This window comes from Apodemus sylvaticus, chromosome 1 (genome assembly GCF_947179515.1).
Source record: "Apodemus sylvaticus chromosome 1, mApoSyl1.1, whole genome shotgun sequence".
Lineage (NCBI taxonomy): Eukaryota > Metazoa > Chordata > Mammalia > Rodentia > Muridae > Apodemus > Apodemus sylvaticus.
In genome coordinates this window covers 179,866,749-179,893,635 of record NC_067472.1, presented here as the reverse complement: position 1 = coordinate 179,893,635, position 26,887 = coordinate 179,866,749, and the positions used below count along the sequence as shown (strand labels likewise).

Sequence of the window (26,887 nt, the reverse complement as noted above, 5' to 3'; positions counted from 1 at the left end):
TACAGGTTCAGAGGTTCAGACCATTATCATCAAAGCAGGAACATGACAACATTCAAACAGACATGCTACAGGAAGAGGTCTACATCTTCATCTAAAGGCTGCTAGCACAGTACTGGCTTCCAGGCAACTAGGTTAAGTGTCTTAAAGTCCATGCCCACAGTGATACACCTACTCCAACAAGACCACACCTATTCCAACAGGACCACACTTCTAATTGTGCCACTCCCTGGGCCACGCACATACAAACCATCACAAAAAGCCAGCCTCTTTATATACCAAAGAGCTCACAATTGTCCCGTGCTACCGTCTCGCCAGCAAGAACGACGCGGCACACTTAGGATCCTTCTGTAGAAAGCTTTAATGCATCTTGAGAGGGAGAGCATAAGCTTACAGGGCGGAGACCCCGAGGGAGCGCGAACCCAAGTCTTATATAGGCAAGTCGTCCCGCCTTGGAGGTGGCGTACCCTGGTTGGCTGCGGCTCATTACCCCATATGACGCCACGAGGTAGGCAGAGACTCAGTGGCAGGAAACTCCGCTCGGGCATGCGCACTCGGCCTGTTTACGACTCAGCAAGAACAGGAAGTAGGCGCCATCTTGTAATGGAGGACGTAAGAGCGTTCGGGCGGCTCCCGACATCTCACCCTTTTTGATTTACTATAAGGGCTAACAGATAACCTGGTTAGAAGGTGGAGACAGAGATCGTCCCTCCCTGTGAGAAATCAGACCATGTAAGGTGAGAAATCAGACCATGTACGGTGATATCCCCTAGACTCCTTGCTACGTCCGGGGTATCCTCGACCTGTCCTCTGCCATTTTTTGGGAGAGGGGAGACTTGGGAAGGTAACCCCTATGCTGGGCGATATGCCTCCTGGAGGTGATTTAGCCTCCATGCGATACCTCGTTCAACAACCTTCTCCAGGCGCCAGTCCAACACTCTGCCATGTGCAATGAGCTTAACTCCAGGCGTGCAAGAGCTGTTTGGGCCGGCTTTCTACTGCCTCAGGATTGACAGCCATACTTCCGTGGAGGTTCCATTCTCCAGAGCCGCAAGTGCCTGCGCAATGACCACTTTGTCTCATTTACTTTGGGTTCTGAGCCTACAGACCAACCATAACAGTAACACCACAGCCCGCAGCAGACAGCCATGCCAAACATTCCCACCCCGACCCATTCCTTGAAGTAGGAAACACCCAGGAGGACAATCCTCTGGTGAAGGATAGAGCACTGCGGTTCGAAGCTCGCGAAGCGTCTGCTCGAACTCGGAGGTCCAATTCGGCATAGGTAGGGGAAAGGTTGACATGATCCCCCAGCGAGGTTCTCGATCGTCAGGATCATCAGCAGAAGGGGCTTGTTCATCTTTATCGACTGGCCGAGTTGTATTTTTTCCTTGGTCCAATATGATTCGAGTAAGCCTTTCGGGGACCCAAAAAGGATTCTCTTCATTCTGTGGAAAAACACAAACAGCTCCCCTGGATCTTATTAGAATAGGATCCGGGCCTTTCCATTCATTGGTTAGCACATCCTTCCACTTTACTAGTTCTTTTAGGTCTTTGTGGTTCTCGACAGTGCCGGTCAGCAGCAGTCTGACCGTGGTCGTCAAAATTCAAAAAATTCATAGTAAAGAGTGCTACCGCTATAGCAACCCTTGGTATAGGGGGTAAGTCCTCCGCTATTCCACCACCCCACTTTTTTTTTATTAAATAGGATTTGAGCGTATGGTGGGCTCGCTCGATAATGCCTTGTCCCTGATGGTTATAAGGCAGACCTGTGATATGGATAACCTGCATTTGTAAGCAGAATTGTTTAAATTTTTGAGAGGTGTAAGCAGGTCCATTATCAGTTTTCAAGCATTTAGGTTTCCCCCAGGCACTCCATGCCTCGAGGCAATGTTGAATGACCAGGGTAGTATTTTCGCCTGTCAGAGGTGTGGCATGGAGAATGCCAGAACATGTGTCTACAGACACATGAACATATTGGAGCCTCCCAAATGAGGGCAGGTGGGTGACATCCATCTGCCAGACCTGTAGGGGAGAAATCCCCCTAGGATTCACGCCTGTATGGGGGGGCGGGAAGGAACTGACAGCAGTTCTGACATTGAGTAACAATGTCTCGGGCTTCTTTTCTGGTACAAAGCATTGGGGAATTTTTCTGACTCTTGCAATCCCTCTTCATGTGCCCTGGCTTTCCGCAATTAAAGCAGATGCGCCTGTCAGGGCCCCGAGGAGGGCGTTTCTGAGACTGTAAGATGGCGGCAGCTAGTCCTGCATTAGTTAGTGGGCCACCTAGCTCCCGGCACACTCTGAGCCAATCTTGCAAGCCTTTGTTCTTTTCGGGGAGCTATTGCTGTGCAGCATTCCTGCGTGGCCTGCTCAAAGATGAGTTGCTCTATAAAGGGCATGGTAGCCTCAGAGTCCCCAAAGATTCGCCCCGCCGCTTCAGTCATTCTAGCCACAAAATCAGAGAAAGGTTCCTGGGTCTCCTGTATGATCTTGGTAAACTGATTACTTCCCTCCCCTCTATTTGAAAGAGCTTTCCATGTCCTGATTGTTGTGCTTGATATCTGTTGGTATACCCCCCATGGATAGTTAGTTTGATTGGCGGCATAGTGCCCTTGCCCCGTTAGCATATCAAAAGTACATTGCTGCTGTTCCGGGTGTTAGGGAGGCAGCATTGGCCCTAGCCTGAATTTGGGCTGCCTCGTGACATAAAGCCTTCCATTCTAGGTACTGTCCCATGGCCACCGTCTGCCAATCGGTGGGTATCATGGCATCCCCTGCCAGTTGGTCTAACTGGCCCAATGTGAAATTGGCCGAGACTCCATATTTTCTAAAGGCCTCAGCCAGTTCTTTAATCCTACTATATTCCACTGGGGCATACGCCTGATCAGTGTTCTTCAGGCTTTCAAAGACGGGAAAGGACATCCGGAACTTTCTCCTCACCCTCTGGTAGGAAAGAGAAGGTTCCACGGCATGCCTCATAAGGAGGGGGCGCCGTGGGTGTCTTAGCAATGGTCATGGCAAAGTGAGGGTTCCGACTCCACCCAAACCATGAGCTATATATATATTTTTACTATTATTAAAAGCTTGATTATTAACATCTCAAAAATAGCTGCTATAGTATTTGTGCTGAAGCAGGGAGAAACTTAAAGGAATAAACATGTGATCTGAGAGTACAAATTCTTTTGGATAACAATTATTAATTTTGCCTAAAAAGGGCTTGCCATGTAATAGATCAACCATTAATATTAATTTGATTGCTGCTTGAAGTAAGGAACAAACGTTTTCTTGAAAACAGAGGTTTAAGACCTCCTGTGGCAAGCTTAAAATAAGGTAAAAATAAGATAAAGCCAATTAATATATCCTAACAACCTTTGAAAACCATTTACCTAAAAAATTTTAAAAGTCCACAGTTAGAGCAAAGGCCTGTAACAAACATTCTATGAACATTATACACTGAAAAATGTAAGATCCTAACTCTTGTATTGAAAGAGAGACAAACATTTTTTCTCACAGGACGTAAGGCTGTTAGCCATTCCTTGAGGCAAAAACTTTCTAATGAAATTGTTTTGTTGTCTCTTTAAAGTTAGAAGCAAATGCTTTTATAATTATCAGAATGTAAAGCAAAAAACCAACCCTTTAAATTTACAATAATTTTGTAGGGAGTAGACAGGCCAAATGTTAATGCCTTTATAGCCTCCTTGACCTTTCATAGATTTGAACTGCATTTTAACCCACACCTGGATAAGTCAAAAACTTTTTTTTTAAGCCAAACACTCCCTAGGTGGGACATGTAAGGCAGAAACAATTTCTCAAAACTTCCTCACTAGCTTCCCCTGAGGCAGCTCTAAGTTTTGCATTAACTCAAATGTAAATTTTTTTTATCTGCCCTAGGATCCACCTTGAGTCCTTGACAAGGACATTGTATGAGGTTCCTCAAATGTAAATATCTTCTAATCTGAGCCTTTTATCTAAGACCAGACCCAAACCTACAAGGACATTTTGAGGATTAAACAAAAGAAACCAGTAATTCCATGGTCAAAGGAACCTGCTTGATATCAAATACATTTCCACTGAGATCCCCTTTTTAATCTTGGAGGGTTAAATTTTGCTCTTACCATTGTAGCCTATAAACTTGTGGAAAAGTGGCAATGGGCCTCTAAAAGCCACAGCTGTATCACTCTCAAAATTATCTTAATTACAAGATATGTTAAGAATCGTGCAAACTGAAAACTGCAGCCAATGACACACTGGCGATTTTTATTGTAACTCAATTTTTCTTTGCAATATTAGAGCACAGCTACAACTTTGGAAGTAAATCCCAATTTTAAAACAATCTTTTTTTTTTAAATCAATGACAAACACATTTTTACAGCACAAGGTTTGTCTGGCAGTGTAACTTATTAAAGAGACATTATTTTAAATCTTAAAATCCAATCTCCAGGCCAAGATTCACACAAAACACCATGCCAATTTAAGAGCATCTTAAAGGCCTGTATTTCCTGGATTGCATCATGCCACGTGTTGTTTAAAAATGGCGACTACCCTAAATTACCAGCTTTAACCTAACTTTTTGTTGATAACATATATCTTTTAAATCATGTCCAGTGACTTTAGCCAATACTCTATAGTCAAGACATGCAAAATATACCTTTAAATCCAATTATAAACAAGAACAAAGCATGAGTTGCGTTGAGCCACATGTAGCTAGTTAAGATGGCTCCAACACTGAATCCCCAGTTTTTAAACCAACCTTTTCTTACTAACACTGTATCTTTTAAATCATACCCAATTAATTTATAACTCTTCAGTCAAGATGTTATGTAAAACCTTATACCGTTAAGACCAATTAGAAACAAGTATAACGCGACTACATGAATTTTACAAGCCAAACCAAAGTTTTCCCAAATCTTGAGGCTTCTGGGCTTTTAAAAGTGGCTTTTTCCCCAGCTATGTTTGCCTCTTGGGTGAGTGAGCTGCACTGCTGTGGCGCAGCTTTAAATCAGTCCTCACACAAACTGCGGCTGGCTTAAGAGGTTGCCAGCAGATGAAATCCTTACCAATTTTTCTTTTTAACATGAAACAGTCATTCACACAAAAACACAGAGAGGACATAAATGTACACATAGACAAACAGTCAGTGCACTGGGACAAACACAGATACACAGAAAGATAAGCATGCTTGTTAAGCAATTGCATCCATTTTCCTCTTTAAACAGCTCTTAGAGGCTGTGGACATATGCTTATCTGCAGAGCTTGCAGCTCACGGACGGGGTATACATTACTCCCTCCGTCCATCTTTCCAAGGTTGGAGGAGTTTTTAACTTCTCTTTTATATACTCCCTTGTCCGTAGACTTTCCAGGAGGTCCATTTTCCTTATATCTAGGTTCCTTAAAATACTCTCCCTTGTCAGCAGACTTTCCGGGAGGTCCATTTTCCTTATTCTGGGCCCGTTTCTTCTTACGTGCACCTAACCTCTCACTGCGCTCAGTTTCTGATATGCTGTCCTGGACTTCTTCGAGAACACTTCGGCCCTCGGCAACGGCAGTCTGGCAGTCCCTATCCTCCAAGCAGTTTTTAATGAGTTTCCATATTGCTGTCGTGTTACCTAACTTGTTCCATGAGACCAAGGCCAGCGACGTGGAGCAGACATACCAGGGAGCCACTCGATCTACCTCTCGTACAAAGTTCCTAAGCGTTCGGGTGGTTGGCAACCTTGATATTTCATTGTTTCAGCACAGCCTCTAAGGTGGCGACAACCGATTGGGGCGAACCCATGATGAGAGCGCACTCGCGGCTTATCTATGTCCGTCTTACCAGCGCGAGGAACCGAAGGTAAAAGGACCGCACACTGCTCCCTTATCTACGAGAGACTGAGGCATGGGCTCAGTTGCCGCCGCTTATCTACATCTACGTCGGCCTTACCACACCTAACACCAACCTTTATGAATGCAAAAGGAAACTATCAGAGAAAGTAGGAGCGCTCTCAGGACAATGACCAAGGCCTCAAGACTGCCTTCCCAAGGTGGAGAGAGATTCAACCCAAAGTCCAAAAAAGACATATCTCTCTGGGCGACTTCACCTACAGTTCTGAATCCACCTCGAGTTCGAGGGGTCTCCGGTGGTGCTGACGATGGTCTGGTCGTGTTTCCCGGGTTTCGACACCAGTTGTCCTGCGCTACCGTCTCGCCAGCAAGAACGACGCGGCACACTTAGGATCCTTCTGTAGAAAGCTTTAATGCATCTTGAGAGGAAGAGCATAAGCTTACAGGGAGGAGACCCCAAGGGAGCGCGAACCCAAGTCTTATATAGGCAAGTCCTCCCGCCTTGGAGGTGGCGTACCCTGGTTGGCTGCGGCTCATTACCCCATATGACGCCACGAGGTAGGCAGAGACTCAGTGTCACGAAACTCTGCTCGGGCATGCACACTCGGCCTGTTTATGACTCAGCAAGAACAGGAAGTAGGCGCCATCTTGTAATGAAGGACATAGGAGCGTTCGGGCGGCTCCCGACACACAATGAAGGAGACCTTAAGCAACTGGCTCTCCCTCCTTTGATATAAGAAGATTTACTTTGGAGTAAGACCTTGACATTCATGAAATGTGCGACTTCTTCAGACAGTTTAATGACTGACAGCAGAAATGACTGCCAAAGTGGCCATTCTGATACAACCATCACTCACAAGTTGATTGTGTCTAGACATGAACGTGGAGACCTGAGCTATGGGTGACATGTATGTGAGAGGCGTCAGTAGCCCCAAAGCTCTTGTAATCTACACAAATCCCTTTCCAGAGTCCTATCACTATTGGTCCTTGCGACTGAAGCAGGCTCAGTTCTGGAAGCTGGTGTGTATCATGTCGCACAGTGTTCCAAGCTTAACATGTATGACTTCGTGTATAATCCTTCAAGGGTATCAGGTGTAGAACAAGCCCATTGCAGTCTGCAAAAATTACACCAGGTTCGATTAGTAAAAATGGAGGGTAGCAAACCCAAGAAGGCTCTTAGAACTGTGAGCGATGAGGGCCTTCTCTGGTTTTTTTCTCTATAAGCAAATATTCAAATGTTTCTGGCTACACAGGCCAGAAAATGGAGAAAGAAAAAAGATATGATAGTCCCTTGACCTGAAACTCAAAGCCAGTCTTTACTGTTCATGATATTTTGCTTCAGTCAAAGACGACATCTCTTCCAAAGACTGTGGGACCAGTGGGCATTTGATTTTCCAATAGATAGAGGAAATCAGATTTTTGTGACGGTGTACTGGCTAGTTCTGTGTGTCAACTTGACACAGGCAGGAGTTATCACAGAAAAGGGAGCTTCAGTTTTGGAAGTGCCTCCATGAGATCCAGCTGTGGGGCATTTTCTCAATTAGTGATCAAGTGATGATGGCCCCTTGTGGGTAGGTAGTTTCACCTTTGGGCTGGTGCTCTTGGGTTCTATAAGAGAGCAGGCTGAACAAGCCAGGGGAACCAAGCCAGTAAGAAGCATCCCTCTGTGAACTCTGCATCAGCTCCTGCTTCATGACCTGCTTGAGTTCCAGTCCTGACTTCCTTTGGTGATGAACTGAAACGTGGAAGTGTAAGGTCAATAAACCCTTTCCTCCCAACTTGCTTCTTGGTCATTATGTTTGTGCAGGAATAGAAACCCTGACTAAGACATATGGTTTAAAAAATAATTTTTGTACTGAACCATTTCTTTTATTAAAGCTCAGTTGAAGCAGAATTGATGTGCCCTCTACTGTGCATAAATTATAAAATGTGAGAGGTTTGTTGTTGTGGATGGTGGTGGTGGTGGTTTTGTATTGTGAGGCAAGATTTCTATATGTAGCACTGGCTGTCCAGGATGTCTCGCTGTTGACCACGATGGCCTCCAACTCAGAGATATTTCTACTTCTGCCTCCCAAGTGCTGCAATTAAAGTCCTGTGCCAACACTGCCTGGCATGGTAGGTATTATTTAATGTATAAACTCAAGAAATCACTGTAGTCATGATAATGAACACCTACCTTCACTGGTCCTAATGTGCCCTCCTTTACAGTCACACCTTTCCTAACTGCCCATCCTGGTGTTCATTGATATGTTTTCCCCTTTGAGAAGTTCTTGTAAATAAAATAAGTGTCTTTCATTCCTGTATAACCATGAAGATTTTCCATTAAAATACAAATGTGGGATCGTGTGTTCTAAGGCAGTTCCTCCCATGTCATTAGTCCAAAGACGTTTAGCAGCCTTCTGGTTGGGACCATTGCAAATTAAGCTGCTCTGAGCATTTGCCTGTCCCTCTCTTCCATGTATCAACATCCAGACATCAAGGCCTGCATGTCTCATTTCTACATGTTAGACTTTACCTTCTAGACATGATGGTACATGTCAACAATGAAGGATTATAGTACGAACATACTGCAAGAGAAGGCACACATGTCATGCCACACAGACCTATGTCAGACAGACCATGGTTGAGCAGGAGACAGAACAAAATGAGGAGGAGGAGGCCTCAAACTTTACTTGGGGAACCATGGGCACAGCAAACAATTCTTGGATTTATTGGTTTGAATAATCTCAATAGTGTTCAGGTTCAGGACCATGCCTGGAAAGATGCTTTGGAAAGACACTGGCTTGGGCACTAAAAGGTGGAGGTGGTCATTTGCTCAGGAGTCATTGGATTGCTTGTGAGAGCTTTGTCCCTGGGGGGGACATTTGACTTCCCAAGGACCAGCTGCCTTCCTTAGGAACCTTAGGTGTTATCATGTCACATCAGGAAAGAGATGAACAGAGAAATGGCTTCATGCTTGTCAGTCTTACACACTGACCAATATGTCCTGTTTGTATGACTTTCAGTCAGTCCCTCAGCCCACTCACCAGCACTTGCTCTGTTCAACAAGTCTTCACAATGTTTGTCACACTTAAACAGAATAAGAGTTGTGGTATAGATTGATCAAATCTGTTTTCCAGTACATGTTGACAAACTGACTAATATTACTAATATCATCTATGGAGAAACACCTGTAGGAGTTCCTCTCATTATGTAGTTTCGATTTGGCACAGCAAGGAGGTGGCAGTTGGTGTGGAGTGTGAGCAGACACCTGCTTGGGAAGCCAGTCTCCTGGCAACTGAGGAAAGCCTGTACTGAGGGTGAAATACAGCCCATCCATTGCCAAGTCCTAGCACTCATAAAGATGTAAAGTTGTAAAGATGAATTAGATGTTCTGAGGCAATTTATTGTGCAAAATTTAAGTACTGTGAGATAAATCTTAGAATCCATTGGATTCCATCTACTGGAATCCACATTCCAGTAGAAAATATACAACGGATTTTGGCACATGATCAGTGTAAATTATGTGTATATTTCACAGTAGCTAATCTGTAGAAAATTGTAATAAATAAAATAAGATAAAGACCTACATCCTTCTCCCTTTAAAAAAAGAGTTTTGGTATTGTGCTGTGTGTCCATTATAACTGATGGAGTTCGTCATTTCTCTTTACACTGCTTGCCATTCCTCTCCCTCTTAGCTGTGTGGCTGCTGTTAGGAGCTTGAATATATGTGGGAGAGAGGGCAAGCACATGGAACAGTGTGCATGGAGATCACAGGAAAATCATCAGTCATCATTTAAGACAGCTCTCTGGGAGTCTGACATTGTGGACTGTCAGGCCAGCTGGCCTAAAAATGTCTGGGATTTCACCTGTCTCCTCGCTTCTCTCGCCAGGAGCACTAGGACTACAGACACATGCTAACAAGTCTGGTTTACTCGGGTTCTGGGAATTGAACTCAGATCCCAAATAACACTCAGTAGCACTCTGCCCATCGAAACTTCTTCCCAGCCCTTCCCTCTTTTTCCTTTAGTTGGACATGGAAATATATCTCTTTCCCCATTGAAGTGTTATTATTAAGTTTCTGGTTTCTTTTAAAGATTTATTTATGTATTTTATGACTATGGCTACACTTTTGCTGTCTTCAGATACACCTGAAGAGTGTCACCGATGGTTTTGAGTCACCATGTGGTTCCCCAGGAAGTGAACTCCGGTCCTCTGGAACAGCAGCCACCTCTTAATTACTGAGCCATCTCTCCATGCCCTGGTTTTGTTTTTGACGAGGGTCTCTCTATGTACACCTGGCTGTCCTGGAAATTGCTATGTCAACGACGCTGTAAAAAATGATGACTCTCCCTAGGAAACCAAGAGAATCCGAGAAACACAACCATGTGATTACTGGGTTACTCCGCTATTATAACTGGACACAAGTACCCCACAGTCCTATGATAAAGCCCAGAGGCAACACATGACGGGTCTGTAAACCTCCTTTCTGTCCTGCCATCTGGTGAAGCCTAAGGCTGCTTACATGCTATTTGCCCTCAGACAAACCCAGTCTACACAGTCTCACACAGCTGCAGTAAACTGAGCGTGGGTGAGCACACCTACAATTCCAGCACTTGGGAGGAAGAGACATATGGATCTCTGTGAGTCCAAGGTCAACCTAGACTGCATAGAATCATAAAAAGAAGGTTGCAATGGCTCTCCCAGGATCACCTGGCTAATCAGGGGCTGTCACTCTACTCTGAGTGACCACACAAGTCATTAGTCTCACTGTCTCCCAGATCCTCTGAAGACCTCACAGGATTCCCACTCAGCACAGAGATATGGGGCACAAAACAGAGCTGCAGGCATTTATTAAAATTAGCTGAAGAGACTGAAGGATGAGGGCACAGGTGTCAGGAATCCAACTTCAGGAAAAAGGACAGGTCAGCAAGATGGAGCTTGGAGTAGACACAGTGGAAAGATGGGTTGCCCAACCCCATTAGACTGTAAGGGCCTTAAAGTTGGTGAGCTGATCTACAATTTTCTAGATGATATCACTGCCAGGTTATTTCAGGCATTCTGGACTGAAGATCATGGATTCCTGGAAATCAAAGAGACAGACAGGAATAGAGGTGGCTACAGTCAAGGCGCAGGACCTCAGCAGAGCTCCCCAACAACCCAGATCACTCTTCATCCACAAGAAAGAAAATTTTCTGCAATGATTCAGGTCTCCAGCAACAGACTCTGTCTCATGGGAACTGGAGCCCACCCACACAGTATTCAGGAGGAAACCTGAAAGACTCCATAGCCAAGCAGGGAAGAAGGGGAGAAGGTTCAAGAAGTCATGATGGGGACTAGGTCTAGAGAGAGACAGGATAGCTGAGTATGAGTTTGGTGATGTTTCCAGGACCTCAGCACATCTCTCCAGGAACATTGGCTATATAACCATGTTAAAAATACATCCCCCATGTGGGCTTGTTAGAAGAAATTCATTTTTGGATACCACTGTGGTTTTGCAGGACCTGACACTCAAGTAAAAGTACTTATGGAAACAGGATGAGAGTGGCCCTGTTCAAAATATATGTCTCTGCAATTCCGTTATGATTGAAACAAGAGGCGACAGCTCAGCTATGGTAGGCAGTAGCAGGCAATCCCTGGGCATGGGGGTGGCATTTAAGCCTTTGGGGATGTTCTGACTATACCTCAGATGAAGCCAGTGGAAGGTACCTCCATCTGAGGCAGGGGAGTAGAGTCAAGGGAGGTTACAAAGAAGACCCTGGCAAGTAGACAGAAGTGTCTGGTATCTTAGCATACACCTGTGATTACTGTACCTGTGCAGAGGCCAGAATAAAGATTCCCCTGTTCCTACAATGGCTGGTACATGCTTACCCAGAATGTGGGAGTGAATTGCAGGAACCTGCATGGAACAGGCTGGATGTATACCTGGCACAATGCTTTGACCTGTTCTATGGTGATCAAGGGTTTGATTTCTCAGTTACAGGTCACCTGACATGTATTAATGGTCACATTGATCATTTGTATGCAGCCTTTCAACATTTGCTGCATGGGCGAGTAAGTGAGGTTAGGGAGGACTTTACCAGAATTTCAGGATTAATAATCATGGTGTGAACTCCTCCCTCTTTGTAGCAGCCCTGGAGTTTTTCAAAGGCTTCCAATTCCTTGGTAGAAACATCAAACGAGGAAAGTTGGGACTTCATAATGTTCTTACTTCCAGAGAGCAATGACAAATAGACTCTGAAGAAAGGAGTGCATGCTTCTGCTTCAAACACAGACAGAAAAACAACATTATAACGCCAGAGGCTGCCATAAACAGAGGCTCAATTGTTCTGGACACATCTGCAAATGCCTTCACTAACCTTTCCCATAGTCCTGCCCTCCCAAAGGCTGCAGTCTCATAGATATGACATGGTTTCCATGAGACACACACTTCATATGAGTGGACAGGCCTGCATACCTGACCCTTCAGAAAAGTCCTCCATTGGCCCCAGACTCAAATGTACAACTAAGTATCATCACCAGCACAACTCTGCCTCCATGTCCCACCCATCCCAAGTGTTGTAACCCACAGCAGAAAGTATCAACCGTCCTCTGCAGTTCCTTGCCTCCCGAAGACCACTAGGTCTGTCTCAGGGCCCCACATAGAGATCTACATGAGACTGAGATGGGGGTGAGCAAGAGTCCCACTCTCACTTGTCTGGAAGACCAACTCTCCAATCACCAGCAAGGCCAGCAGAAGTGCCCCCATCATGGTGCAGAGTGCTATATGCACTACTCAGAGCAGATCCTCTTCCTTATAAATCATTATAACCCTGAGCCGAGCAAACCCCACCCCCAACCTAACAACACCCCAGGAGCTCCAAATACCTTTGGGCAAGAACCTAGCACAGGTGGATCCTCTTCCCACTTGCTGACAGGAAGGGGTATGCGAGCCCCTCCCACTCAGAAGAAAAAACAGCATGAGAAGGCCTGAAGTCATCCCTTTCTGGAGAGAAGTTGTTCATTCTTTGCCAAAGAGGGGTTAGAGCTGACCTTTGTAAGCAGTTCAGCTCGAGTGCTGAGCCAAATGCCCCAAGGACCTGTTCTACTTGACAACTTTCCTTCCTGGTCACTTCCTCACCTCTCCTGGCTCCAAGCATGGCCTCTCCATGTTCAGACAGGAAGGCACGGGCGTCAAGCAGGGTTTCTGTTTCTGTAGGTATTCAGCAGTCCAAAACACTGGATGTGCCTGAGGTCAAGGCTTAAGCAGAAGATTGCATGTCTGGGTTCTTGTAAGGCCCCTTGAACATCTTTAGCTGCTGAGGCCTTTGAACTAGATCCCTGAGGACATGGAAGCACATTCTTACTCTTGGTGACCCTCAGCCAGGGTAGTCCCCAGCTCTTTGGCCATGTTGGTATCCTCAGGGGCTGATGATGGTTTTGTATCACCAATTCTGCTTTACTCCACGGTAGCTCAATCCTGTTGTCCTGCTCACCCTGTCCCCTCTCACCTCTGTCAGGAACCATGTCTCCAAGAGGTTTGGTCACTAGAGTCCATGTAGTGAGAGCAGTGAGTGGTAGAGTAAGGGACTGACTGCTCTACATGAGCTCTCGGTTGTCCACAACCCCAGGGGCTAGCCTGTGGACTGCCTGGATGTAAACTACAATGCTCCACAGGCCAGAGGCAGTACTCTGTGTGTATACTATCTCAAGTTCAAAACAACTTATTTACCCTAAGGAAGGCATTTTCGGCACAAATGACATGTCACCTGGGTGTTGTAGTTCATGCTTCTCAAGACAGGAAGCTCTTCAGTCCAAGCTTACCATGCTTGCAGTGTGATGGTTCATCTTGATGATCATCCTGACTGGGTTAAGAGTTGCCATGGAAACACAGCTCTGTTTGGGAGTTTTTGTGCTTTGTCAATTGATGAGTATAGACTGACTTTCATGTGTCAGCATGGACTATGGTCATAGAAGGGGTGGAAAGAGGAAAACAAGCTGGGCCCAACCATTCGTGCCTCTCTGCTTCCTGATTGTAGATGTGGTCAACCACCTCAAGCTCCTCACTGTGCCTAGCTAACCGTAATGGACTGTGTCCCTTCAAACTGTGAGCAGAAAGGTGCTTCTCCCCTGATATTTGGTCACTAGTTCACTACAACAGGGGTGGAGTATTTTTTAGCATGTGCAAAGTCCGTGGTTTATTCCACAGCATCACACATAAAAAGGGGCAGCCTAAGAGATGAATAAGTATGAAAATTGTTTATTATGCAAGCATAAAATCCTGGGTTCAGATTCCCAGCACCCATGAGAATGGTGGTGTGCATGCCTAATCCCATGTGAGCTCCAGGTTCAATAAGAGACCTTGTCTCAAAAAATAAGGTGGAAGGCTGTTGAGGGAGGTCAGTGATTAAAGGTGTCATGATTAAAGGTGAAGACCTGAGTTCAAATCCCAGAAGTCACCTGGTAGAAGAAGAGAATTAACTCCTCCAATTTGTCATCTGACCTTCACATGCACACACACACACACACACATCTTGGCAACTGCCCATACACAGACACACACACACAAGCACAAAAGCACATGAACACACACCTACAAATGTCTGTGGTAACTGGCATGAGAAAACTCGAAAAAGTTCCTAATGGACAAATATCAAACAATCTGAAAAACAAACTAAATAACATGATATCAGATTGGACTATAATAGTAAAATCACCTATAAACCCATGCTGGTGTGAATGGTTGCATGGCAGATAAATGAATATGGATATAAGTCAGTGTTCTTATATCTCACAGAAGAATTCCTGAGGATCTGTAGATGTTCCTCCTAGGAGTTGACCTCCCTTGGTGTGAGATGTATTACAAGTTCTAAAGTTCTACATGATGGCCCAGTGAGGGAAGCATTTGCTGGGTGCACACACTTGAACCCTTGAGTTTCAGCCCTCAGAACCTGTGAGGCCCGCCAGGCACAAAGTGCACGCTGGTAACCTCAGTCCCAAAGAGTCCACCCAGGGCTCACTGGCCAGTCCATCTAGTCACATCAACAAGCTCCAGGCTTAGTAAGAGGGCCTGTTTCAAAGAATATAAGGTGGTCTCAGCTGTAAAGAGGACCCAGATTCATTTCCATCACACACAGGGCAGCTAACAACCATCTGTAACTCCAGTTCCAGGGGATCCAGTGCTCTCCTGTGACCTCCACAGGGAAAGCAAACATGACTGCATAAGATACTCAGGCAGGCACAATCCCCTCATACATAAAATAAAACTAAATAAAACATCAGAAAAATCACAGACATATGTTTATATATAAATTTATATGTGTATGTATATACACATATATGTATGTAAAATGCATACACACACATATATATATACAGTGGAGAGCAACTGAAGGCACTCACTGTCTGTCCCTGACCACCTATTGCATACACATATGTGTGCCATGTGTCTTAGTTAAGATTGCTGTTGCTGTGAGATGACACCATGACCAAAAACAGAGTAGTGTAGGGTCACCCGGCAGTAGACACTTGCTTAACCACACTTTGCACTTGTCCCCATTCCCAACCCTGTACAGAAGAGAAAGTCCCCCAATGGGAACATTCTACAGGCTTCCACAGCCCTTGGAACATGGAAGACCATAAAAACAAAGGCCAGTGGGCTCAGCAAACAGTCCACAAGTAGATGTCAGAACTTGGCACCTAATTGCCCAAACACTTACCTGTTGTGAATCCTGTTTGGCTCAGCCAACCAGTAAGTCTTCTGCAAACTTCATTCTGTCACCAGCTGATAGAGAGAAATTGACAGTTAAGTGCCGTTTACAACAAACTGCTTAATTCTGACTTACCAAAACACTTACAACCTATACTTTTAAAATTAAATACCAGCCAAATTACACAAACACAAAGACTTATTTAATATAGGCAAGGCAGGAGGTGGAGTTTGAAGGCAAGTCTGAGTTATGAGGGAAGATGGCGTTGCACATTTTAAGAAGGGTCTTGTTTATAGAACTGAGAGAAGTGAGATAGCCCTTCAGCCAGTCTAACCAGCATTTGTGAAGACCTCCTATGTGTGTTAACCCTGGGAGAGAGGATGGCCTTACTCTCCTGAGCCTTCAGACATCTAAAGAACACCAAAAGGCATCCAATAGAAGAGGAGCTAGAGAAGATGAAGTACAGTTTGGAGCCTTCACTATGGTGGAGGTGGGGAGACTTCTTATACACAAGGGATCCATCATGTACCCTGCAGGGTTGTAATCTGTGTTGGGTTGCTATGACAAAAAACAGAAGACTAGGTAATGTGTATGGGAAAGAGATTAATTTGCTTCTTGGTCTGGAAACTTGAAAGTCAAGAATAGGATAACCGAAGGTAGCCATGGCCTTCTGCTGTTTGATCATCGGGTGCACAACAGAAGGGCAGCAGGGGATTGTGGAAGACACAGAGCATAGGCTCCACCCTGCGTCTCAAGCACCCGCTATACACTGCTCAGCCCTGCCACACTGGGGACCCAGGCTCAATACAGGTGTTTGAGGTGTACCCAAGACATATTAAAACCATGACTGGACCTCCCTCAGATATTCTGGTTTTGATGCAGTCTGGGGATTTAGGTGACAAATCTTCCAGACAGGTGAAGGAAAATCATTTCAGGCAGGGAGAGCAGGGTATATGAAGGCCCTGGTTCTCACTTGGGTCACACTTATGGAGAAATGGTGTCCTTCCTCCTACAGAGGCACTGCACATGACAAACATGCTAAGTAAATGCTAAATTCCAGGTTCAGGTGTACACAGTACAGTCAGGTGACTTGCAAAGTCCAAAGAAATGAAGTAAAGATGTGGCCCTTCTCTCCCATGATCCCCAGTTGCCTGTCTGAGATCCCTGTAACTTTTTTTTTAAACTATACTGTTAATGATGGTTCCTAAACACTTTAACATCCCTTTTAACTAACCACCCACCAGAGGTAGTAGGGAACAAAGGCCATGATGGCTGTGAACCTATTTGGAAATGGTTCTTTGAAGCAACTCCTCTGTGGGTTGTCTGGAAATCACCAGTTCAGTTCAGTTCACATGTCGACAGCAGTAGCTTGATCCACTCACAACTACTTCACTGATAGATCAGCAGTCCATTTCAGTAGAGTCGGGATAGCAAGCCTGAATGAATAGTGGTGGCACTATCTAGCAGAGACAGCCAAGTCCCAGCTGCGACTTCCTTCAGCAGGAGGGGCTGGGGAAAAATCCCAGGGAAGGTTCTCTGGTATGCCTCTCCTAGGGAAGTGAAGATCAGCAGAGATCCAAGACCAAATAGAGTTGCACAGTTAGCTGTACCAGCAAGTCAAGCCCAACCTCTGTCACTGCCTGTCAAGTTCTATTTATACTCCCTCCAAGAACCATGTGTCCTCCATGGGTCCTGTGTCAGATGTGTGTGTCTGTCCCACCCGAAATCACTCTGCAACACACCATTGGAAGTATTTTGGTTCCTCTCTCCTATGGAGTCCTGACAAACAGAGCTCAACTACACAGTTAAGTCAAACCAATACATGTGTGTCATTATAAAAGAATCCATCATCCCATGTCCTTTCACATGCTTGCTGTAGCAGAAAATCCTTTCCCCTGTGTCTGCTTCAGCCAAATGTTCCTTCACATGTCTGCATTTCCTTTCACATCTGTTTACTTCAGGAAAACACTCCTTCACATCTTTGTTCGAGCAAGACACCATCCAACACAATTGACTCTCCAATGACCTCTTAAGTTTCCACTTCAAATCCCCTTTTTCGCAAAGATAGCAATTGTGCCTGGACAAGGGAAAGCTCTTGGGGGCTAACTTCGGTCTCTTTCTTTGCCCACTATATGTGGCATCAGTGAGCCAAAGCCAGCTATAAATGAAGTATATATTCTAGCTAGCCTCTATTAAACACACAAAGGCTTGGAATTTTATTTGAAGTGCTGTAAGTCAAGATTCGGCAGGTTCTGTACTATTTTAACTTATGACCAATCCATAGGCCCTGTGTTACTTACTGTTTCAGTGTTGCTCCCCATTATTCCTGCTCCATCAGCCTGTCCCTGAGCTCCACTCCTCCTGGACACGTGCTTTTGAGCCATCAGGCCTGATGGCATCCTTCCTCTCTCTCCATCCTCTTTCTTCTCCTCTCTCCTCTTCTCTTGTCTTCTGATCCCTACATATGGCCCCCACCCCAGTGAAAGAAACAAAGCCCAAAATACCACTCTATTCTCCAGCATTGGCAGAAAGACACATTTTTTTAACCAGTCACAGACTAAGATGAGCAGATTTTACAAAGCAACATTTGGCATATGTGAGAATTTGTTTACCAGATTACCCAAAAATCAGAAGGTAGGGGCATCCAGATCATGGCATTTCAATGCACATCAGCAGGAGACTAACCCCAACAGCTGGAGGTGGTAGAGGCAGCAGTAGTACCCTATGGTGAGCAGTCTTAACACTACCATTGAACCCTGAGGTCTACCTATGCTGCAGATCCTCCACAGCATGGACAGGAAGCCTAGCCTCCCTGGCACTCTGCGGTAAGATGGCTCTAGACGCTGGTGGAGTCTTCAAAGTCTTTACAGATCCCTGGTCCTCTTCTGGCAAACAGGAACTAAAGAGTCTGTCCTCTTGGTCCCTTTTGTCCTTTCTTAGAGTCTGCCTCTACCCATCTTCATTCCAGACCTTTCTATCTTCTGCCCTGCACCCCTGTCAAATGCTTCCACTACCACAGGGCAGCAGGCTCAAGGTCCGTGGCCTATTTCACAGCTAAGCCTGATGACTACTCACCCCTGCCTCAGCATTTGCTGTCTGCTGCCTCCTCCACTGCCATGTGTTCAACCCACACTCCAGATACCAAGACAAGAATCAGACTGCTCAATGGAAGACTTTCAGGAGGCCAAACTGTCAGTGCCAGGGGAGCCATCTTGAGTGTGTATCCTGGCTGAGCGAGTGGGCCCAAGCATTCTGCTTCCAAGGTGGGAAGAGCAGATGCTCCCTTCCAGCACAGGTAAATATGGTTGAAGTGCCATCTGGAATTCTGTGGGAGCAAAGCACAGCTGGACACACTGGCACAGATGGAGAGACGATGAGACCTCAGGATCTGGGGTAACTGGCTAAGATTGGACTCTACTTTTTCCAAAGTAGCTGTGGAATATTCAAAATGGCCATCACACTGGCTTTTGGACCAGCACTCACAGTAGCTAGAGCAGCAACACATAGTCTGGCAGTGGATAGGGCATCAGGTCGCTCCAAACTGAAATATCTTTGCTTAGTTCTGAGAAAATGAATACCAGGCACTTGCAGCATGAACTTAATGAACACACTAATGATGTTTATAAACAGTGTCTCCCTGTGTAATTCGGGCTGGCCTGGAACTCTCCAAGTAGACCAGGCTGACCACTAACTCACAGAGGTTGGCCTGCCTCTGCCTCCTAAGAGCTGGAATCAAAGGTATGAGCCACCATAGCTGGCCATTGTTAACAGATTTTGACAGTGCTTACCACCAGCCCCAAGGAAACCTGAATCCACCACACACACAAACATACAGCATGTGTACACAAACACACACACACACATACAAACCTTTCTCAGGAGGGTTATAAGCTCAAGACTAATCCTATCTCAAAAAAAGAAAGAATGAATGAGAGGAAGGAAGGAATCCCAAAACACAAAACATAAACCTCAACCAGGGGTTTAAGAAGTCAAGTTCAGCCAACTGTGGCAGTGCTTGCCTTAACTTCAGAAGTCATGTGGTAGAGAGTCATAAAAACCTCTGTGAGTTCAAGTAGCCCACAGTCCTGTGATAAAGCCCAGAGGCAACACATGAGATGTCTAAGAAACTCCTTTCTGTCCTGCCATCTGGAGAAGCCTAAGGCTGCTAACATGCTATTTGCCCTCAGACAACCCCAGTCATCACAGTCTCACAGAGCTGCAATAAACTGAGCATAGGTGAGCACACCTAAAATCCCAGCACTTGAGAGGAAGAGACACATGGATCTCTGTGAGTCCAAGGCCAACCTAGACTGCATAGAATCATAAAAAGAAGGTTGCAATGGCTCTCCCAGGATCACCTGGCTAATCAGGGACTGTCACTCTACTATGAGTGACCACACAAGTCATTAATCTCACTGTCTCCCAGATCCTCTGAAGACCTCACAGGACTCCCATCCAGCACAGAGACATGGGGCACAGAACAGAGCTGCAGGCATTTATTAAAATTAGCTGAAGAGACTGAAGGATGAGGGCACAGGTGTCAGGAATCCAACTTCAGGAAAAAGGACAGATCAGCAAGATGGAGCTTGGAGCAGACACGGTGGAAAGATGGGTTGCCCAACCCCATTAGACTGTAAGGGCCTTAAAGTTGGTGAGCTGATCTACAATATTCTAGACGATATCATTGCTCTGGTATTTCAGGCATTCTTGGCTGAGGAGCATGGATTTCTGGAAAACAAAGAGACAGACAGGAAGAGAGATGGCTACAGTCAAGGTGCAGGAACTCAGCAGGGCTCCCCAACTACCCAGGATGAGATCACTCTTCATCCACAAGAAAGAAAATATTCTGCAGTGATTCAGGTCGCCAGCAACAGACTCTGCCACAAGAGAATTGGAGCTCACCAACAGCCTTCAGGAGGAAACCTGAAAGCCTCCATAGCCAGGCAGGAAAGAAGGGCAGAAGGTTCCAGAAGTCATGATGGGGGCTAGCTCTAGAGAGAGACAGGATAGCTGAGTATGAGTTTGGAGATGTCTCCAGTGACAGAGCACATCTCCCCAGGCACATTGGCTGTATGACCATGTTAAAAATACATCCCCCATGGGGGCTTCTTAGAAGAAATTCATTTTTGAATAGCACTATGGTTTTACAGGACCTGACACTCAACTAAAAGTACTTTGGGGAACAGGATGAGAGCTGCACTGTTCAAAATATATGTCTCTGTGATTCCGTTATGCTTGAAATGATAGGAGGCAGCTCAGATATGGTAGGCAGTGTCAGGCAATCCCTGGGCATGGGGGTGGCATGTAAGCCTTTAGGGGAGGTTCTGACTATACCTCAGATGATGCCAGTGGAAGGTGCCTCCATATGAGGCAGGGGAGTAGAATCAAGGGAGGTTCGAAAGAAGACCCTGGCAAATATACAGAAGTTTCTAGTATCTTAGCATAGACCTGTGATTACTGTACCTGTGCAGAGGCCAGAATAAAGACTCCCCTGTTCCTACTATGGGTAAGAACCCCGTGGTTAACCAGCATGTGGTAGTGAATTGCAGGAACCAGCCTGGAACACAGATGTGTGCCTGGCATTCTGCTTTAACATGTGCTATGGTGATCAAGGGTTTGATTCCTCAGTTACAGGTCACCTGACATGTATTAAGAGTCACATTGATCATTTGTACACAGCCTTCCGCCATTTATTGCATGGGTGAGTAAGTGAGGTTAGGGAGGACTTTACCAGAATTTGAGGATTAAGAATTGTCTGAACTCCTCCCTCTTTGTAGCAGCCCTGGAGTTATATACCCAGAGGACTCCCCACCATGTAATAAAGATACATGCTCTACTATGTTCATAGCAGCCCTATTTATAATTGCCAGATGAAGGAAAGAACCCAGGTATTCCTCAACAGAAGAGTGGATGCAAAAAATGTGGTATATCTACACAATGGAGTACTATTCAGCCATTAGAAACAATGAATTCATGAAATCCTTAGGCAAATGGATGGAGCTAGAGAACATCATACTAAGTGAGGTAACCCAGACTCAAAAGGTGAATCATGGTATGCACTCACTAATAAGAGGTTATTAACCTAGAAAACTGGAATACCCAAAACATTACCCACACATCAAATGGGGTACAAGAAGAAAGGAGGAGTGGCCCCTGGTTATGGAAAGACTCAGTGAAACAGTATTCGGCAAAACCAGAACGGGGAAGTGGGAAGGAGTGGGTGGGAGGACAGGGGAAGAGAAGGGGGCTTACGGGACTTTCGAGGAGTGGAGGGGCTAGAAAAGGGGAAATAATTTGAAATGTAAATAAATTATATCGAATAAAAAAATTTAAAAAAAAAAGAAAGAAATCACTGTAGTCATGATAATGAATACCTACCTTCACTGGTCCTAATGTACTCCCCTTTACAGTCACCCCTTTCCTAACTGCCCATCCTGGTGTTCATTGATTTGTTTTCCCCTTTGAGAAGTTCTTGTAAATAAAATAAGTGTCTTTCATTCCTGTATAACCATGAAGATTTTCCATTAAAACACAAGTGTGGGATTGTGTGTTCTAAGGCAGTTTTTCCCATGTCATTAGTCCAAAGATGTTTAGCAGCCTTCTGGTTGAGACCATTGCAAATAAAGCTGCTCTGAGCATTTGCCTGTCCGTCTCTTCCATGTGTCAACATCCAGACATCAAGGCCTGCATGTCCCATTTCTACATGTTAGACTTTACCTTCTAGACATGATGGCACAGGTCAACAATGAAGGATTATAGTACGAACATGTCCCAAGAGAAGGCACACACGTCATGACACACAGACCTATGTCAGACAGACCATTGTTGAGCAGGAGACAGAAAAACATGAGGAGGAGGATAAGGCCTCAAACTTTTCTTGGGTATCCATGGGCACAGCAAACAGTTCTTGGATTTATTGGTTTGAATAATCTCAATAGTGTTCAGGTTCAGGACCATGCCTGAAAAGATGTTTTGGAAAGATACTGGCTTGGGCATTAAAAGGTGGAGATGGTCTGTTTGCTCAGGAATCATTGGATTGCCTGTGAGAGCTTTGTCCCTGGGGAGGACATTTGGCCTTCCCAAGGATCAGCTGCCTTCCTTAGGAAGCCTTAGGTGTTATCATGTCACATCAGGAAACAGATGAACAGAGCAATGACTTCATGCTTGTCAGTCTTACACACTGACCAATGTGTCCTGTTTGTATGACTTTCAGTCCCTCAGCACGCTCACCAGCACTTGCTCTGTTCAACAAGTGTTCACAATGTTTGCCACACTTAAACAGAATAAGAGTTGTGGGATAGATTGCTCAAATCTGTTTTTCAGTACATGTTGACAAACTGACTAATATTGATAATATCACCTGTGGAGAAGCACCTGTAAGAGTTCCTCTCATTATGTAGTTTCGATTTGGCTCAGTAAGGAGGTGGCAGCTGGTGTGAAGTGTAAGCAGACACCTGCTTAGGAAACCAGTCTCCTGGCAACTGAGGAAAGCCTGTACCCAGGGTGAAATACAGCCCTTCCATTGCCAAGTCCTAGCACTTGTAAAGATGTAAATTTGTAAAGATGAATCAGATGTTCGGAGGCATTTTGTTGTGCAAAATTTAAGTACTATGAGGTAAATCTGAGAATCCATTCCACATACCACATTCCAGTAGAAAATACACAATGGATTTTGGCACATGATCAGTGTAAATTACTTGAATATTGCATAGTAGCTAATCTATAGAAAATTGTAATAAATAAAATAAGATAAAGATCTACATCCTTCTCCCTTAAAAAAAGAGTTGTAATATTGTGCTATGTGTCCATTATAACAGGTGGAGTTCATCATTTCTCATTACACTGCTTGCCATTCCTCTCCCTCTTAGCTGTGTGGCTGCTGTTGGGAGTTTGAGTGTATGTGGGAGAGAGGGCAAGCACATAGAACAGTGTGCATGGAGATCATGGGACAATCCTCAGTCATCATTTAAGACAGCTCTCTGGCTGTCTGACATTGTGGACGGCCAGGCCAGATGGCCTACAAATGTCTGGGAATTCACCTGCCTCCTCCCATCACTGGACAGGAGCACTAGGACTACAGACACATGCTAACAAGTCTGGCTTTACACCTGTTCTGGGAGTTGAGCTCAGGTCCCCAATAACACACAGTAGCACTCTGCCCATCGAACCTTCTTCCCAGCCCTTCCCTCACTTTCCTTTAGTTGGGCATGGACATCTATCTCTTTCCCCACTGAAGTATTATTAAGTTTCAGGTTTCTTTTAAAGATTTAAATATTTATTTGATGACTATGACTACACTTTTTCTGTCTTCAGGGACACCTAAAGAGGGTCACAGATGGTTTTGAGACACCATGTGGTTCCCAGGAATTGAACTCAGGACAACTGGAAGAGCAGCCATCTCTTAACTGCTGAGCCATCTCTCCATGCCCTGGTTTTGTTTTTGATGAGGGTTTCTCTATGTACACCTGACTGTCCTGGAAATTGCTAAGTCAACCAGGCTGTGGCAAATGATGACTCTCACTAGCAAACCAAGAGAATCTGAGAAACACACCCATGTGATCCCTGAGTTACTCCCCTGGTATAACTGGACACAAGTAGCCCACAGTACTCTGATAAAGCCCAAAGGCAACACATGAGGTGTCTCTGAACCTCCTTTCTGTCTTGCCATCTGGTGAAGTCTAAGGCTGCTTACATGCTATTTTTCCTCAGACAACCCCAGTCTGCACAGTACCACACAGCTGCAGTAAACTGAGCATGGGTGAGGACACCTACAATCCCAGAACTTGGGAGGAAGAGACACATGGATCTCTGTGAGTCCAAGGCCAACCAAGACTGCATAGCATCATAAAAAGAAGGTTGCAAGGGCTCTCCCAGGATCACCTGGCTAATCAGGGGCTGTCACTCTACTCTGAGTGACCACACAAGTCATTAATCTCACTGTTTCCCAGATCCTCTGAAAACCTCACAGGACTCCTGTTAAGCACACACACACACACACACACACACACACACACACACACGGAGCACAGAACAGAGCTGCAGGCATTTATTAAAATCAGCTGAAGAGACCGAAGGATGAGGGCACAGGTGTCAGGAATCCAACTTCAGGAAAAAGGACAGGACAGCAAGACCGCACTCGAATCAGACATGGTGCAAAGATGGGTTGCCCAAGCCCATTAGACTGTAAGGGCCTTAAAGTTGGTGAGCTGATCTACAATATTCTAGACCATATCACTGCTATGGTATTTCAGGCATTCTGGGCTGAGGAGCATGGATTCCTGGAAAACAAAGAGACAGACAGGGACAGAGGTGGCTACAGTCAATGTGCAGGACCTCAGCAGGGCTCCCCAACCACCCAGAATGAGATCACTCTTCATCCACAAGAAAGAAAATCTTCTGCAGTGATTCAGGTCTCCAGCAACAGACTGTGTCTCAAGGGAACTGGAGCCCACCCACAGCCTTCAGGAGGAAACCTGAAAGCCTCCATAGCCAGGCAGGAAAGAAGGGGAGAAGGTTCCAGGAGTCATGATGGGGGCTAGGTCTAGAGAGAGACATGATAGCTGTGTATGAGTTTGGTGATGTCTCCAATACCTGAGCACATCGCCCCAGGCACATTGGCAGTATGACCATGTTGAAAATACACCCCCCATGGGGGCTTGTTAGAAGAAATTCGTTTTTGGATAGCACTGTGGTTTTGCAGGACATGACACTCAACTAAAAGTACTTTGGGGAACAGGATGAGAGCTGCCCTGTTCAAAATATGTGTCTCTGCGATTCTGTTATAGTTGAAACAAGAGGCAACAGGAGACATCTCAGCTATGGTAGGCAGCGGCAGGCAATCCATGGGCATGGGGGTAGAATTTAAGCCTTTGGGGGAGGTTCTGACTATACCTCAGATGATGCGAATGGATGGCGCCTCCATGTGAGGCAGGGGAGTGGAGTCAAGGGAGGTTCCAAAGAGGACCCTGGTACGTAGACAGAAGTTTCTGGTATCTTAGCACAGACCTGTGATTACTGTACCTCTGCAGAGGCCAGAATAAAGACTCCCCTGTTCCTACTATGGGTAAGAACCCCATGTTTACCTAGCATGTGGTAGTGAATTGCAGGAACCTGCATGGAACAGACTGGATGTGTACCTGGCATGCCATTTGACCTGTGCGATGGTGATCTAGGGTTTGATTCCTCAGTTACAGGTCACCTGACATGTATTAATGATCACATTGATCATTTGTACACAGCCTTCCACAATTTACTGCATAGGCAAGTAAGTGAGGTTAGGGAGGATTTTACCAGAATCCGAAGATTACGAAAACTTTTGTGATCTCCTCCCTCTTTGTAGCAGCCCTGGAGTTTCTCAAAGGCCTCCAATTCCTCCATAGAAACATAAAGCGATGAAAGCTGGGACTTCATATTGAACTCACTTCCAGAGAGCATTGAAAAATAGACACTAAAGAAAGGAATGCATGCTTCTGCTGCAAACACAGACAGAAAAACATCATTATAAGGCCACAGGTTGGCAGAAACAGAAGCTCAACTGTTCTTGACACATCTACAAATGACTTCACTATCATTTCCCATAGTCTGGCCCTCCAAAAGGCTGAAGTGTCACAGATATGACATGGTTTCCATGAGACACATACTTCATATGAGTGGCCCACATAGCTGACCCTACAGAAAAGTCCTCCGTTTGCCTCAGCCTCAACTGTACAAGTAAGCATCATCACCAGCACAACTCTATATCCCTGTCCCACCCATCCCAAGTGTTTTAACACAGAGCAGAAAGTAACAACCATCCTCTGCAGTTTCTTGCCTCCTAAATACCCCTAGGTCAGTCTCAGGGCCCCACATAGAGATCTACATGGGACTGAGATGGGGGTGAGCGAGGGTCCCACTCTCACTTGTCTGGAAGCCCAGCTCTCCAATCACCAGCAAGGCCAGCAGAAGTGTCCCCTTCATGGTGGAGAGTGCTAAATGCACTGCTCAGAGCAGATCCTCTTCCTTATAAATCATTATAACCCTTAGCCGAGCAAACCCCACCCCCAACCCTACACCCCAGATGCTCCAAATACCTTTGGGCAAGAACCTAGCACTGGTGGATCCCTGTCCCATTTGCTGACATGAAGGGGTATGCGAGCCCCTCCCATTCGGAAGAACAAACACCATGGGAAGGCCTGAAGTCATAACTTTCTGGAGAGAAGTTGTTCATTCTTTGCCAAAAAGAGGTTAGAGCTGACCTTTGTAAGGAGCTCAGCTCGAGTGCTGAGCCAAATGCCCCAAGGACCTGTCCTACTTGAAAACTCTCCTTCCTGGTCACATCCTCACCTCTCTTGGTTCCAAGCATGGCCTTTCCAAGTTCGGACAGGAAGGCACAGGGGTCAAGGAGGGTTTCTGTCTCT

The 26,887-nt window shown here is 45.5% G+C and overlaps 1 pseudogene; it reads right to left on the bottom strand.

Annotated features, from left to right (window-relative positions):
• Positions 1–1,506: 1,506 nt before the first annotated feature.
• The window catches only part of LOC127695441 (igE-binding protein-like), a 61,611-nt pseudogene continuing 36,230 nt past the window's right edge, over positions 1,507–26,887 (bottom strand).